The sequence below is a fragment of the Rhopalosiphum padi genome, chromosome 2, assembly GCF_020882245.1.
Source record: "Rhopalosiphum padi isolate XX-2018 chromosome 2, ASM2088224v1, whole genome shotgun sequence".
Taxonomy (NCBI): Eukaryota; Metazoa; Arthropoda; class Insecta; order Hemiptera; family Aphididae; genus Rhopalosiphum; species Rhopalosiphum padi.
Genome location: NC_083598.1, coordinates 74,362,053 through 74,379,322, shown reverse-complemented (window position 1 = coordinate 74,379,322; position 17,270 = coordinate 74,362,053). Strand labels below are relative to the sequence as shown.

The 17,270-nt window shown below is 36.3% G+C and overlaps 1 protein-coding gene across 1 annotated transcript in view; it reads left to right on the top strand.

The window, feature by feature from the left end:
* Nucleotides 1–17,270, top strand: part of LOC132920717 (homeobox protein Hox-B1-like) — a 54,312-nt gene that overhangs the window by 17,412 nt on the left and 19,630 nt on the right. The window lies entirely within an intron of this gene.

Genomic DNA, 17,270 nt, shown 5'->3' with positions numbered 1-17,270 from the left:
CAAATTTATTTATATTATATACTTGTTTTCTATTGAGTCTAAAACCCTTGCACCGCCGCCGCGGCTGTCCTTTGAAGAGAACGCACGGGGCCGACGTTGATCCTTGTTTTTACGACATCCCCGACTCTGAAATAAACACACAGGAACAGGGATATAAAATTAACCGGATAATATCGTGTCAAATTGGAATGTCTGTTTAGCCGTTTAACTCGTTATGGAATCGTCGGAAAAAAGATACAATAGTTGTACATAATTTCAAAACTTTAGTATTTCATCAACCATAAACAAAAATCGAAAGTTTAACGATGAAAAAATAGGTCTTTTAAAAATAAGCCGATTATGTCGAAACACTAATAAAACTTCCCCTACCACCCTCCTATAGAGTCAATGAAGAGGAAAAAATCCGTTCAGGATTCTCACCCCCTACTATCATCTTTATCACTATCATGCTTTGTCTTTCTCTCTCTCTCTCTCTCTCTCTCTCTCCATCTTTATCTCCGCATTATGTAGGTATTGTTTCATTATATATGTATATTATATTATAGTAGAGGGACAAAAAAACAACGGCAAATTCGATAAGTTTGCGGCGTCACCAGGATTATTAAAATTTCTGATTTGCCAATTGGTCTCGCGTGCGCGATGTGCACTGCTGCAGCAAAGTCCCGGGAACAACGTTTAGGGGAGGCTATGCGGCGGGAACGATGGTATATATTGTTTGTTAAAGGGCGTGTTGTGTTGTTATACAGCTAGCAGCACAGTGCAGGACGGGTGGTGGGTATAAGGTTAAAATCGGGTAAAAGCGTTTAAAGGGAAACGGGCCGGAAAACACTTCGTCGGTGGTGACAGAAACACGGTAGTAGTATATATACTGCGGCGCGGTGGCAGTCAGTCTTGTCGACGGGGACGTGTTGTATTTATAATAGATTTTCCTCGGCGCCGCATACCTCGTCGTCGTCGGAGTTGCTGACTATACGCCTGACTCTGCACTTCCCTTCCACATAGCCGCCGATCACTTTGCGCAAGCTATTTTCCGGACGATTAACCCGCAATCTAGTTTGCGCGAGGGTGCAGCGCGCGATCTCTCTCACTCTCTCTTACTCACACACACACACATACTCTATTACTTTTTCTTTCTCTCCATCTCACACCTCTTCAGCTTCCGCGTTGTGTACGTATATATGTGTCGTACACTATAATATATGTCCGTCGGCCCGCACCGAGTTTGCTAACAAAGCTTGGTAGAGCTTTAAAAACGAATTCACGCCTTATAAAATCCGTAGATAGTGTCGGTAGAGGTGGGGCGACGATCTACGATGATAAACACGGTCGTTTTGTCCAACGACGAACCTCGTCCATTATATCGCGGCCTTCGTTCATTTCCCCTCGGTATAACTCCAATAAATCAGAAAACCACCCTTAAAATGTGTGAAATTTTTAACTTTATTATGTATATATATTTGTATGCGGGGTTTCATAACCGGAAACGGATTATTGTCGTGTCCTATGTTCAAAAAAAAAAAAAAATACTTAAGTTATTGATTTTTTTTAAAATAGAAGTTTTATAATTTTTTTTCACTTATCGACGTGTCCGCGTAATCTATATTACGTAGTGCTTTTTTGGTTACTTGAATTGCATGTGTAATATACATGGATACGGTGTTAACAAACGATGACGCGGTCGTCGTCGGTGCATGTGATTTGTCACTACGACGACGACGGGCTATTAATTATTGTTACCGCGGGAGGACTCGGAGGAGAGTTTGTTACACTATTATCATTTATAACAACACACATTAAACTGTTTACATCATATAATATTATTATACTTGCACGCGCGTCGTGATCCAAAACAAACACAGCTGCGCATTGATTTCGTGCGCGCCCCGTGTGGAATTTCCTCGGAGGCTCCGGTCGATACGTTTTAATCGTATATGTATAATAATAATAATAATACGGTGTATACGCCTCAGAGTCGTCGTAGTTTTGGGTGGACGGCAGTAGTGGAGGAGTGCAGCCATGTAAATTAATACGCACCGATGGACACACTAATTGAAAATATTTAGTCCCTTCCCCTAAGGCGGTTCGTTACGCCCGTTCCGCGTTTAATGATATCCCGCCGACGTCGAGTACACTAAATTATTTCTATTTTTATTATTATATTATGTACAATTTGGATTTTCATTTCCGGATATATATGCCATAAGTGATAAGTCTATCGTTCAGCAGTATAGTTGCGGGTAACGATTGCCGTCTATCGACATAATTTTTCCGTTCATTGTTTCTTATAAGTAAGGCACTATTGATATGATGAGTGTAAATAATGGAAAACCGTGCCGAGTACAGACTAAGGTTTTTTCGTACGCGTCGTGTAATATTTTATGATATATAATTGACGAATACTTAGAGAAATGTGTGAGTAACACAAATCAAAATATAACGGAAAAATTATCACCGCAATGACCAACAGCAAACACCTACACTCACAGCACGTCAGCGCAACATATCAGAATGTAATATTATATAGGGCCAAGGGGTACACATGACCATCTCATATCGTGGATATAATGTAATATGTTTATAAATCTCGGATGTACGTTCAAAGATATATTATGATAATATGACAGGTAAAACAGAGTCGTTCTACCACACTTAGATTATAATTCATGAATCGTCTATATTATGCTGGGAACTCAATTATAGCTTTAATTACTTGTTATATGGTGTTAAAATTATAATTTTTATGTTCTATCTAGTCTGGGATGGTCTTGAACCAGTTATTTATCAAATAGTTTCAAGAAAAAAAAAACTATTTTGTGAAAATGTCAGCTCAATCGTGGTCTAGACGATATATCTGCAAGCGGAGTGAAATTAATTATTACTTTTAATTATAAACTCTATTTTAAATAATTTTTAGGATGCGACGATTAGTGTATTATGTTGTAATCAATTCTTTCAAATTACATATTATTACAATATAATGTCCTATGCCAAGAGTGAAACAAGGCAGGTCACGTCACTGTATTCCGTCCGGATTTTTAATGTTTCTAATCGTATTCAATTAATTTTGTGTCATTTCCAATTAAAATTCAGAAATGCGTGCCAACCAGTCCTCCACACCATCGGTTGTGTATGTGTGCGTGTGTGTATCTGCCTAGTTACACCTATTTATATACGCCCACGTTAAATACAACGTCGAGTATATTACATATCGTTATGCATGCAAAACAATTGTTATCGAATCATATTATTTTGCAGAGTAATTAGTAAATTTATTCAAATATTTTGAATTCAAAAAAGACGTAGGTATACTTATTAGTTTTTATTACTTATTACATTATAATATAGTACTACATTATAATGTTATGCTGGAAATCAAGTACGCAAATATAATAAGTGCACCAGTCTAATTAACCGTGTGTTTAATTATAAATTTCAACACGCTGTTTAGTGTTGCGCCATAATGAAGTTTAAAAATAATGCACATAATTATAAAACACGTATAATGATCATGTATGTTGCTTGCGGTATTTGACCTAAGAATTCTCGCGGCGGTATATTTTTATTAAAATAAAATAAGTTTATATAATATTGTGTACATGTGTGTGTGTGTGTGTGTGTGTGTGTGTCAAATTGTTTTTATTATATATTGTATACCTACGCGGTTTTGTCGTTGAAACGTTATTATATAGGTACCGACTACCTATAATAATATCATATAGTGAAAATTATATTTCTTCTATATGAATGGCGCCGAGGAGGTCTTATCGGCTACCAGTTTCGCACGACCGGCGGACAACATACAACAGTCCGTTATTATTAATACCATTATAATACGTTTATCGGAGTTCAGGGCTATCTCGTATTATAGTAATTTATGTGCGTTGACCACGTTGTATTATACGTTGTGCAATGATATTAATTCGGTAGTCACTTCGCTTTATATATCGTGTCGCACGTTTGATCGCCGAATACGGTTGTGCGCGTAAGTGTATAACAAATTTAAATCGACTCGTTAAATATAGTCTTATGGCAATTTTTATTTTTATAAAAAAATACACGATATTTTGTGGCCAAAATGTCTGGTGGCATTCGTGTCTAAAAGCTATAAACCTTTGGCAATGGATAACGGACTGTATTAACAAATTATGTATAATATATATATATATATACTTATACTATATCGTTGAATATAATAATAGTATTATTGTAAAATGATAGATTGCTACTACGGCGTCGACAACAAAACTGCAATTTTCTCTCTCTGTTGACTCTGAAGATACACATGCATATATAATACATTATATTATATCCTGGTAATAAAGAAATATTATATCTATAAATTTAGTTCGTTTTAGGTATATACATGTATAACACACAACGCGCGAGGTATTAGTCGGTTTAGGTCATAAACATGGCCAATCAATCAATTACATAAACTTCCTCTAATTGACTTTAATAATAGGGTGCGATGATGTGTTTTCGTTAATTCGAAATGAGATAAAATTTTGAAAAAAAAACCTCAAGAGGAGCAACAAACACGCCTTTACCATCTGTTTCTTACAGCGCCCCGCATAGTGAGCGGCTATATTATATCGTGTGATGTTCGATAGCCATCGACGAATGGTTTTCCGAGGTAATACGTTATGATATATACGTGTGTCCGTGTAATATATGCCCTTTTAATCGGCGGCCATACTTCGTGTATATACCTGCAGCACACCCGGTTAGCCGCTATAATAGCTGTATATTATAGCATTTAATGCTGCGTATATATATTATATATAAAACGGGTCCGCGTCTAAATAATTAATTATTATTTCGCGATCGTTTACCCCAACCCAATCGCACATGAAAACATTTATCGGGGGCGCGGAAGCAATTTACAAACTTACCGCCACTACCGCACCCGATAATATACCTACGAACGTTTATTATACACGAAACTACGCGGGAAATGTAATTATAATCGTCGCGACGCCTCGGTGGCGGACTCATCAATAACGTATGTTCATAATATCATTTATAGGTAGGTAATATAATATATATAACCGCGGCACGTATTATTGTATACGTGCCAGCGAGTGTGTGTGCGTAGTTTCAAGTTTGTGTGAGTGTGTATGTGAACCTAACCGGACCAACCCCCGTAGCAGAATATATACAAAATACCTATTAACATTCGTTTTTCTATCCGTTTTTCTTCTCTCGTCTTCTTCGTCGTTGTGAAATATAAATATATATATATTATATAGTTCGTCATAATATATATATATATGATAATAATAACGTTTACGCACATATACACATAATGATATGATATTATATTATATACGATGGACATTGACGTCATCGGTTTGTCGGTTCGGTGATTGCCACCCGTGTATTATACTATTATAATATATATATACGCACATGTAATTTGTGTGAACTCGCGGTGTGCAGTGTGTCGTATGCCCGTCTGGACCGTCCGGGTAAACGACCGTCCCTCAGGATATATCACTCGATACCGCGCGTCGATATAGGTATATATTATTATTATACTGCAGCGTTTAACGCTTCTGCGGTGTACTACTACATACGGTATAGCACACATATTTCTTTCTCTCTTTAAAAATTGACTCTCGGCGTCTGGCATAATGTACACCGTGATTAAAATCTCCCATGAAAACTACCCGCAACTCTCCGGGACCCCGGCAAGGCGCACGTTCATCATTATATCGGAACCGGGAACTATACCGTCGCGCCGTGTTGACGTGTACGTCTGTGTGTATGGTGCGCTGCAGTGCGGGTGTGCGTGTCGGAAGAAGACCGTACAAATCTTTTTCTCGTATGTGTGACGTAAAGTGCGGAAGTTATTATAGGTTCCCGTTATTAGGTCGTGTCGTGTATATTTCAGTGATATATTACAATATTTAGTATATACATATACATCTGTGCAGCGGTATGGGTGGTGACAGATTTTTTCAAGTGGTAACGAACACGCTCTCGTCGCGTGAACATTATATATATTTTGTATTTAATTATTGTAGGTACGTGCGTCAAGATATCACATCTATAGTATTATTTCGATGTAAAAATAAAAATAAATGTATACTATTCACCGCCGTAGCATTTCAGTCTGTCAAAGCACGTGCATATAGTTGTTATAAAACTACGTATACGTACATTTACCAATGCATATTTTATTATAGGTAGAACGTATTTAGGATTTTGACGTCATAGGTTTAAGTAAATTTATTTTGTAAATAGTTCTAAAAAACCGAAAATATGGATGTTAAAGCCATTTGTTTATTTTATTGACAGAGCTGCGAAATGATTAAAATTAAAATGCCCGTAAGCTATTAAAATTCAAAATTATGCAATCAAAACGACTTTTTTTATTTTTTTATATATATTTTAAACAATATTGGTTTTTGGTCAGTCTTACGCGATTAAACTCGTAAACATGAAACTGATTTGTAATAAAATAGACATAAAATTAAAATAGATTGCAGTTCAGCAAAAAACATTTCATTGATTAATATTTATTTTAGATTCTATGACAGTAATATTTTAAAATATCAAACATTTATATACACAATTTTTTTAATATATATCTGAAGTTTAATTTTTTTTTAAGTATAGTTTAACATAATATCCTATCAATATTGGAATTGATAGTAAATTAATAAAATTACTAATAACACGCACCTATAATTATAATAAAAATAATTCCATTCACTAATTTATTATTCTATTTATATATTTATAGTTTCTACACATTATTTTATGTACCTATTATGTTCAATTCGTTTTTGTTTGGTTCTATATTGGAATGAATACCATTCATTATTATTATAATTTGTGCATCCAAGTTCGCGGTAATCATTTGTGTCCCTGCTCGTACACTATACGCTACTATACCTACCTATACGCATCTTTCGTAGATTTAAATATATATAAATTATATTGAAGAAAATGTTGGAATATATTACATTTGTTCTGTGAACACTCCTCTAGACAATTTTTGTACGTAAGGGATAATTGTGATTTTTCAGCCGCTATCACTAGCCCGTAGCGGAATTCGTTTTACAAAACGGATGTTTGCACAGTACACTCGCCCTCGTTGTGGAAATCGTTTCGGCGGGATCGTCTCGCAGCGTATAATATATAATAAATGTATTGTAGGTACCTAATAATAGTTTTTCCGACCGGTGGTTTACGTCGTTTCGGAGGGGGGGGGACGAAACGTATTTTTTTTTTATACAACAATATAATTTGTTCGCCATCGCAGCAATTACGGTGTTCATTCGGAGCGGAATTATTAACATTACAAAAATAATACATAACCCCATAGGGGTGTTGACACAAACTCGGCTGCGACGGCGACGCGGTGGTGGTGTGTTGGTGGCGTTTACAAAATGGCTGAGTTCATGAGCCACAATTTGTATTCCGGCCTCGCGCGCACAACCATTACCGGCTTCCTGCGCGCGCGGCGGCGGTTGCACACCGTAATATTATTATTTAGAAATCGTGTGACCCGAAAGCGGCCACCGAGCGGTATACTCGTGTATATATATATATATAAATATATATCATAGGTTTACATATTTTGTACGATATTTTTATGTAATTATTTATTACTATTATATAGGCATGATGATTATATTATTATGATACTCTGCAGCAGCAAACACTGCCGCTTTTTTGTTTGCATTCGGACGGTTTATGCGTTTTTCGACCGCGAGTCGTAGTCGGAATACAATAGATGGCAATATGGCATATAATAATAATATAGTTGTACAATCGTATGATTTATACAGAAGGTATAGGTACACTGGATTTCTCTAGGATCTATTATTGTTGTTTGTATGTCTCAGTTGCACACACAGTACTACTCACTTACACATACAAACACAAACACGGGTGCATATAACAATATATAAATAAGTATTTCGTGTTCTCGCATGTATTCAAATGTTTCTCTTCGTAAGTTTTAGCAATCGTTGACGACAACGGGGTGTTTTGGCCCTGTATACCGCGACAGTGGAAGGGTAATAAAAACAATAGACTCTCGTGTGGTACCGGTGGGTGGGAGGCGGTAACCAAAAAGGTTATTGTTATCGGACACGCATCGGTCGTTATACCTGGTCGCGCGCGCTTATAATATTATTACCGTTTCACCCGAAAGTATACATCCAGGCACACACATATAAAAAAAAAATAATAAAAATAACCCTTATCTACGATGGCGCATTCTTACGATTATTATTATACCGTGGTAAACAAACTACCCAATTACACAGTCATTCCGCGATTGGTTATCTCCGTGGCGATAACCACACGCCACCCGAGTTTTGTTATATATAATATATATATATGTGTATTATTATTATGCGGGGCCCGTTATTGTAGACCACGCACCGTTGTCCCCCTCGAGTATGGGCCCTTCAAAAAGGGTGGGATCACCGTTTTAGGGGGTGGAGAAGTTTACTGTTTGGCAAACGCGCAGTGTATAGTCGAACATAATGTATAGTACGAGCCTCGTAAAAATGTCCGTTCCCAGTTGTAATCCACGCCACCTATATGATATACCTACAATGCCAAAAACTCGGTCACTAAGGGTTGTGTTTTTGTATTATTTCCAAGTCTAAATTTACAATGCCAATAAAGGGTCGCGTTATGTTCGCGTGTGGGATGCGTGTCGTATAAAAAAAAAAAATCAAAAATACAATATTTAGAAATTATATCATCTTATCCTTGAGGATATTACACCATATCATTGCACACGGTAGTTTAACAATTAATCATCTGCAAATAATATATATATAATGTATACATCATTATAATATTATCATACATCAAGGTACACTAATGAATATAATATGCCTACCATGTAAAACGGAGAGAGTGGGGCGCGGTGGCTTATACTACTCGTCAATAAATTAACGTACGTCAGGTATATATAGTGCGGTGTGGTAGCGGTGCTTTATACAAAACTTATAAGTAGGTACTTCGAAAGGATTTCATGATCTCGAATATGGAAAACAATTTATTTCAAAATACATATTAAATCACGTAACAATGTAATATATTTCACCAACGCGTCGACGTGTTACCGGGCGTTAAGTTTCTCGTACGGTTTTTTCCGTTTTTTTTTTTTTTGCCACCACGAATCACTACCAGAAAGACCGGTTGCGGTATACACCAAAGTAACCCACGGGCAGATTGTTATTTATACTGTTTGGTATCAATTAGCACTTGGCGGGACGGTGCTAATGCGTTGGTCTTTTTATGTGCGTGTAGGTACGATATTATTATAATATTATTATACTTTCGGTGCATCGGCGACCGCAGGTTACAGTGACGACGACGACGACGTGTTAAACACAAAAGAAAACCGAAACTCAACTATTTAGGCCACGGCAATAACTACGCTACTATACAATAATATTATAATAGTCACTGCTATTACTACTACCACTACTATATTAGTAAAATATATTAGGTACACTGGCAAACTGCTATATAACGACATATTATTATTATAGTGTTCTGACGACTGTGATAAGGACATGTATATTATTATTATAAATACGTGCAGCAGTGCAGGCGTCTTATAGTCTTATTGTAACACAATCGTCATTCTCCTGTAGAATAGCTTTAGTTTTATTGTTATACGAGCTATTGTTTGAATGTTTCTCCGCATATTAAATATTATGATATTATTGTATAAATACAAATGCTTATATATACTTACAACAACAGGAGCATTAATATTACGCGCGCTGTATGATTTTCGTGAGGTTCACAAAACGGTGTTTTTTTTTCGAAAAAAAAAATTCCCCCGACAGAGAAAATATTATACCTACGTCCTCGTGCCCCTTCGATAAGGCGTATAAATACATCGCATAATTACGTCAGAATACAATCGAAAGTCCGCCGACGCAGCGTTGTCGACAAATTGGCTGCAGATTCGTTCCACTATATTATTTTAATAATATTCGACGATTCGAGGACGGCCTAGTAGGCGCCTCCCACGAACCGATATGAAATCTCTTGGTCTGCCTGTCGTATATATATTTATGCGGCCGTTTAACAGATTTAAGCTCTTCCGCAATAGCAATTTGATCGAGACGTTTCCACGTACACGACTACGTGCTGCGTTCAGATAGGTCGCATAACCCGAGCGTGTATATATATATGGTTATCATCATATACCTATAGCTATATACATAATTTAATACGCCGCAAGATGAGAGAGTAACCATCATGGTCTCGTGTCGGATATACAACGGACGTGCCACGTATTTTCCGACACCCACTCAGCACTCGTGTTACACACGTCTATGGGACGTATAGCGATCGCGGTGTCGTCAAAGTATCGTTATAGGTCACGAATTTTTATTATTATCATTATATTATTATTATATTGGTCATCGCCGTCGTGTATAGGTATTATATTATATTATGATTGACTATAAAAATATATTTTATATGGCAGCGCAGGACGGCGTTTTGTACTGTATTATATTTTTATTATTATTATTATTATTATTATTATTGTCTATCCATCCAGAGATAACGTCATTACACGCGCGCACTCACGGCGGGCATTCGGCTCGCGCGTTGCCGTGCGATGGGTGGTTGGTGCCGGGCGAGGAGCCGGACATCAATCAAACGAGGGACCGTTGACAGGCGCAAAACAAATATCATCACGGACCGCGGTGCCTTTTGAAAAAGCAATATCAATTTAGATTGGCTATTCACGGCCGTGTGTGGATAATACGTCCATTAAGCGCATTAACGCGCGCGCGCTTGTCATGAGTGCTGGCCTAGCTGTATAGCCGGCGAGACGAATAGAAAGGGTATATAATATAATATAAATGATTTAGGAGAGACCGTGATGTTTTATATACATCGTTCAATGTGTACATTATTATTATATAATTTTCATAATTTACCAAAGTGCCTACCTGATAAAAGTATAGGTCAATTAATATCGACGAACAATTTAACAAGACGTGTAGTATAACAAAATACTGGAAATTAACTATTTTTTGCGAAAAATCAAAAACATATTATATGTATTTATTTTAATATGAGCAAAATAATTGGCGTAGTCGTGTAAGTGTATAGAATAAGAAAAACGAATAACAAAATAAGAACCTACAAAAAAAAAAAAAAACAAGAAGATTAATTTTGCAAAATTTTTCAACGTACTACATATTTCTACATATTATTACTTACAAGCTTGTGAAATACGATGCTAAAATCACCGCATTTGGCTGAAAATCTGAAAATCTGAAGTCGCGAACGACCGTTTTCCAAAAATAAATTGTGGTTACAGCATAGATTATAATTATATTACATATACCTACATAATATATTATTCTAACTTATATTATACCTATAAATTGACAGGATAACCGACAAACGTATTCTACGCGGCGTCAAATGATTTCAACGATTATCAATCAAACCATTTTCGCGTTGCCGTCCTTATATTATATAATTATAATGGTATACATATTGACGAAAATTGCCTAGTTCACGTGTTTGCCGACCTCGTTACATTCAGTTAGAAAAACCTATTTAAGCATTTCCCTTCAAGATTTCCCGCGCAGTAGCATATCACGGTAAATATTAGGTACCTGTTATTTGGTAAGACAATATCCAGTCATCTGTATAGATATTATATGTAAATGGACATTAAATTTAAATATCAAATGGAAAAATTACAGTATTTTTATGTTGATATGAAATATAGATAACATATACTTATAAATTATATATAATAGATACGGACAGTCAACTAGCTTATACAAATCAATATTATATAAATACTTTAAATTGTAAAATAGGTAATAAATTTAACACTTATGAATTATAGCCTACTTAATACTTATATCTTTGTATAATAAATTTTAAAGGAAAAATGAAGTCGGAAGATAAATAAAAATAAGTTAGTTTTCTATATTATATAATTTAACATAATGGCATGTATGATCAAATGGTTGTGTTCTAACTTTAAATCAATAGATAATAATTATATTATTATATCTAATAAATTGATATTTTTGAAAAAAATAATAATATCGATATGCCAATATATGCAGAATATTTCAATATTTAATAATTTAAAAATTTTAGCATCAACAATATTAATACATCTATTTGAAGTTTCAATACAATTATAACAAAACCCATTTTAAAGTAACTTTAAAATTACGTAATTGCAGATTAGACAATATATGTAACTCATTGTAACTCAGTATCGTAACTTTGATAAATGCAATTGATTACTGCCTAAGTCTAATCTTTATTATTGAGGACATTGTTCAAGATCATCGTTTTGTATTATTTACAGATCTACCGTATATTTAGCCGACGACGATATATATTTGGTTAGTGGGACGAAAGACAAAAGCGCCTGCGTTACGTTCAACGCGGCAATAACGCGCTTAGCGAGCCAAATCTATTTTATAAAAAACGTTTTTATATAATAGGTAATAAATCACACAAATACCTAAAATACCGAGTATCCGCGTATACAATTTTATGAAATGTATTTATAAAGTTATAGAACCGTAGTTATAAGACACGTGTCCTAACTTAACCAAACATGGTATTTTATTAAATCCAATTACTATCAACTGTTCTTGGTGGGATTGATCATTGCATCGTTTTTCCGCGATATGGATCGATATTAATTTAACGATTTACATAGATTATATCGATATATGCATATTTCACATACACAGAATATTATGCTGCACGAGTTTTTAGAATAGACAGCCGCCCACCGCACTGCACTCTGTCCCATTAAGATTTTAAATTGAAAAATATTTATGTCGTTTTTATATTTTGGCGGCACTCTCAAGCAAACGTCGTTTTCACGGGCCGTTTCGAAACGTTTGGTAATTTATCGAGTCGGTTCATCACGGCACAACACGTTGTGACGTTTGCTTTGGATGTCCGAGCCAAATGAGTTATCGGCACATTTAGCAGACTGGCATACTGGCCGACTGGTTGCTGGAAAGGTATTAATTTAGTACACTTTACACTATTTTCGTACACATTAAGATCAGTTTGCGAGCAGCGCGTGCCTTTTTTTCAATAGACACCCTATCACTCATCTGCATATACACAAAGAAAAGTGGATAATATTAGTATAGAGCATTATAATATTTGTGTATATAATATAACCGCACAACAAACGAAGATATTTACAGGAGTTTTCATAATATTCGTTATGTTCGTTGACAAACTGCTGCCGCCGGTTTAATAATAATATTGCAGCCACCGCTTCATTCAGTGTGTATGTGTATATATGTATTATGTATATATAAAGATCAGTATCACTATATCATGCTGCTGCTGTTGGTCGTTAATATGTCCTCGACGTGCGTTATTTTAAGGACTTCTTTCGACAAATCGTTAATACGCGCGAGGCGGACGTTTTTATTTTAGCTTAATTTATAATAATTACTTAATCGCGTCGTCGTTTAACGCCACCGACATGTTTGTCTATTTGTCTCGGATTGTACGACTGTCACGTTTTTGTATTTTTTTTCTGAGTAAGCATAAGCAAGAAGACGTCTACGACCGTATTTGACTTTAATAGAATTGTATACACAATGGCCCATACAAATAATTGTAAAAATTGTTTTTGCATTGAATAAAAATCATTTACAGGTACCCACAACTTTTTAAACCTAATAAAGACGTTTCATCACCGATTGGCAATTACATATGATTTGACTATCGGTTACCAAATATTTTAAAACGGCCCATATATATACATGACGTATTAGTATCAATAAATATGATTATTTACATTGGTTTTAACTTTAATTTCATAGTGACAAAAGGAAATTACGACACGATAAAAAAACCGAAGTTGCTACAACCGCTGTACATGTGTACATGTGTAGGGACGGATTATTATCATATTTTTTTGTTAATATCACGTCTTATTATAGTCTATAGATAAGTATGGACAAGGCGCTAGTTGTTGATATTTTATTTTCGAGTTGTATAAATCGCTATTATATAAAGCAATTGGCTATGGTCGCATCCGTTTCAGCGAGAGACACGTCAGTGTCATTTCAGTGTTTTCTTCGTCTTTTATGTTCATTTTTCTATTACTTTATGTATCATTTCATCGTTTTGTGTTCTGTGTGGCCAATGAACGTGTCCAGACAAAAGAACCACCAATTTCCGTGTGACCAACAACGAAGAATTGCCGTTTTTAACGTAGCCGCTAAGAAATGAAAATAAAATAAAAGCCAGCAACCATCTATATATTATATAATTTTGATATGTGCGACAACCTCTGATACGCTCGTTCATGTCAACTTTTATATATTTTAATTTGATACTCAAACTTTTACAATAGTGACCTATGCTGTGATTTTTACCTCACAAGAAAACTGGGCATTACATTTTTTCTATATAATGTTTTTACTCACTTGATACATACCGTTTTTTTTCCCTGAAATTTATCTATTTTAAATTCAAGTAGATTGTCACGACTTAGTTCTCATTTTAACGCAACTATAAGGTCGGCGGATATTTGATGTTGAACAGTTTAACTATATTACAATATATTTATTTAAGTTACAAAAATCGAGAGATCTGTCCAGTGTTAAATTACGCTAATTCTGTGTGACCGTGCGCGTGTTTTATTGATCGGGTTGACAGTGTTTTATTGCGAGAAGAATTCGTATCGTAATAACGCGTTTGATGGTTATTTATGGCGGGAATGGGATGTCATGTCATGTCCGGATTACCGAGTTTCGTGTATTTGTATGTATATATAGTAACGTTGTTTTTTTTCTCCTTTCTACAACAATAATCTAACCGGCAAGCGACCGGAAGCAAACGAGTAGATCGGTGGTGTGGGGGAAGAGTGACAGTCAGAGGCTTGTCGTCGACGGGACTCGCGCGTCGTTGCAAAACCAATAAGTCTGTCAACCGTGTGCCTGTGCGCTCAAATGAAGAGCTATCGGCGCGGGGACGCTCGACCCTAATGAGTGGCGGGATAAAACACGTCCTTGGCCGGGCGGCGGTGGTATATTTATTGGCGACCGTAAATTATACGTGCGACGAAAGACGCGATCGTCTGCTGCTGTCTGCTGCCCGTGTTGTGCGTATCCCCGCATCGGAAATGTCGTCGATTTTTATCCCTCTGGGAAATAAAACCAAACCCCCTTCTTTACACCGGAGTCGGTAGTTTTCGTCGTCATCCGCTTTGTACGTCCCGGCCTTTAAGTGTAATACTAAAGTATATATTTTATATGTCGTGTACATATATATAATAATTAGGGCTAAGATTTCTATGCACTTAAAAATATGCAAAAACCAATTGTTCTATTTAATCGAGAATAAGACAAATCGTGGATATAACTGACTACCAATCAATTTGGACTTAAGGAAAAAATCACACAAATGCATAAAAATCCTATGCCCCCTAATAATAAATTCTAATATAATATATTTGTGTGTACTATGTGTAATTGCTACTATTATAGTGGGTAATGATGATATTTTCCGAATTCGCGAATACAATATTTCCAATGACCTCTTCCCGCTTCGGATTCTAACAAGGTGGAGAGCTTCAAAACGAATGATTGGAAGTCAGGTTTAAAGTTGTCGCATACTCGCTTACCTATATATACACGACGTAGGTACTATATAAGTTTGCCTATTATATAAAATCGACATAATTACCCTAACTCGTTTCCGCAAAAGGGTTGTCCGAGTCAACACTCATATATAGGTACGTTTAAGAATACAGTTGCGGCTTATATAATATAATAGTTTCGCTCGGTCGATAGTGTATAATTCTCAATTTTTTAATTTCACAGTGCACATTTGCATCTCGATATAAATATATATTTTTAACTATACGTCCAAACCAATAACAAATAACGATCGGTTTTCGAATGTAAATTATCAGGTGTATACATCATTATATACGTCCTGCGGATCGATGCAAATGACGCCGCCGGTCGGTAGTAGTAACACTAGTAGTATATATTAGTGTTATTAATATTAGTGTTGGTAATTCTTTACCTCGATCGTCGTGTACGCACGTCATATTTTGTACGTGTCGACAACAAACGATTTCCACCCGCGGTGCGTGCGCGCATCGCGCAGTGTCCGTCGCGTCCTCGTTTTTTTTTTTTTTTTTTTTGGGAGAGCGCGAGCCGCAGAACACGCGCCCGACCGACCGACCGACCGACCGACCGGCCACCGCCGCCGTGTGTATTATTAGTTTTATTATAATATCGCTACACGGCGACGCACACCGACTCGCACAGTGTTTGCGGCGGCGGCCGACACAATGTAACGGCGCGCGCGGGTCCATGTCAATGAGTGCGTATATTATATATACATATATTGTAATATATAGTCGTATATACATAATATGTATATAATATAATATAATATAATACGCTGTCACTGCCGCACGTAAACCACCTCGAGCAATAAGGTTGTTTTTTTTTTCCTCTCTTCGACTCTTTGAACTCGTCTGCGGACGCCGACGATCTTATACGACACCGCCGCGCCGCCGCCGGTTTATTATATTATTATTATTATCATTATTATAGTGCACACGTCGTCGTTGGTGAAAAACTCGACCGGACTTGACCGGACTTTGGCGCTGTACAGTGATTTCTCGGAGAGTGGGGTCACATAATAAATATTATATTATTATTATATGTGCGTATAATTTTTTTTGATTTTTGTGACGAGAATCGAGAGCGAATTCGCGTGATTAATAGGATAATATTTATTGATCTAGTCGGTCGATTCGTAATTGATGCATTTAAAAATAATAATATTGTACATTAATTATATTATTACGATGTACCCGCCAACAAAACGCTGGTTGAGAATATTTTTTCTTTATATACAATTACACGCGCGCTGTAAGAGCACTGTGGGTGGCATACTTTTATGATTTCTTCTCTGGTCTGGAAAATGTTGTGCGCACCACTGCAGCTGAGCGCTGTACACGTGTTCACCGTCAAAGTCCTGCAGTTGTGAAAGTCCGGACGGCGTGATTCGACGTGAGAATATAATTATACCGACGACGACGCGCAGTCAAAACTCTTATTGCTCCTCTTTTTCGACTTTTGTAATACGCGGTGTTTGTATATACCGCGTTATTACATAATACAGTCCATTAACTATCCGTGTCTGAATGTTAAGTCTTACAACCGAACGAGGTCGAACTTTATAAAATTAGGTTCGTTTTCAACACCCGCGTCGGATATCGGATC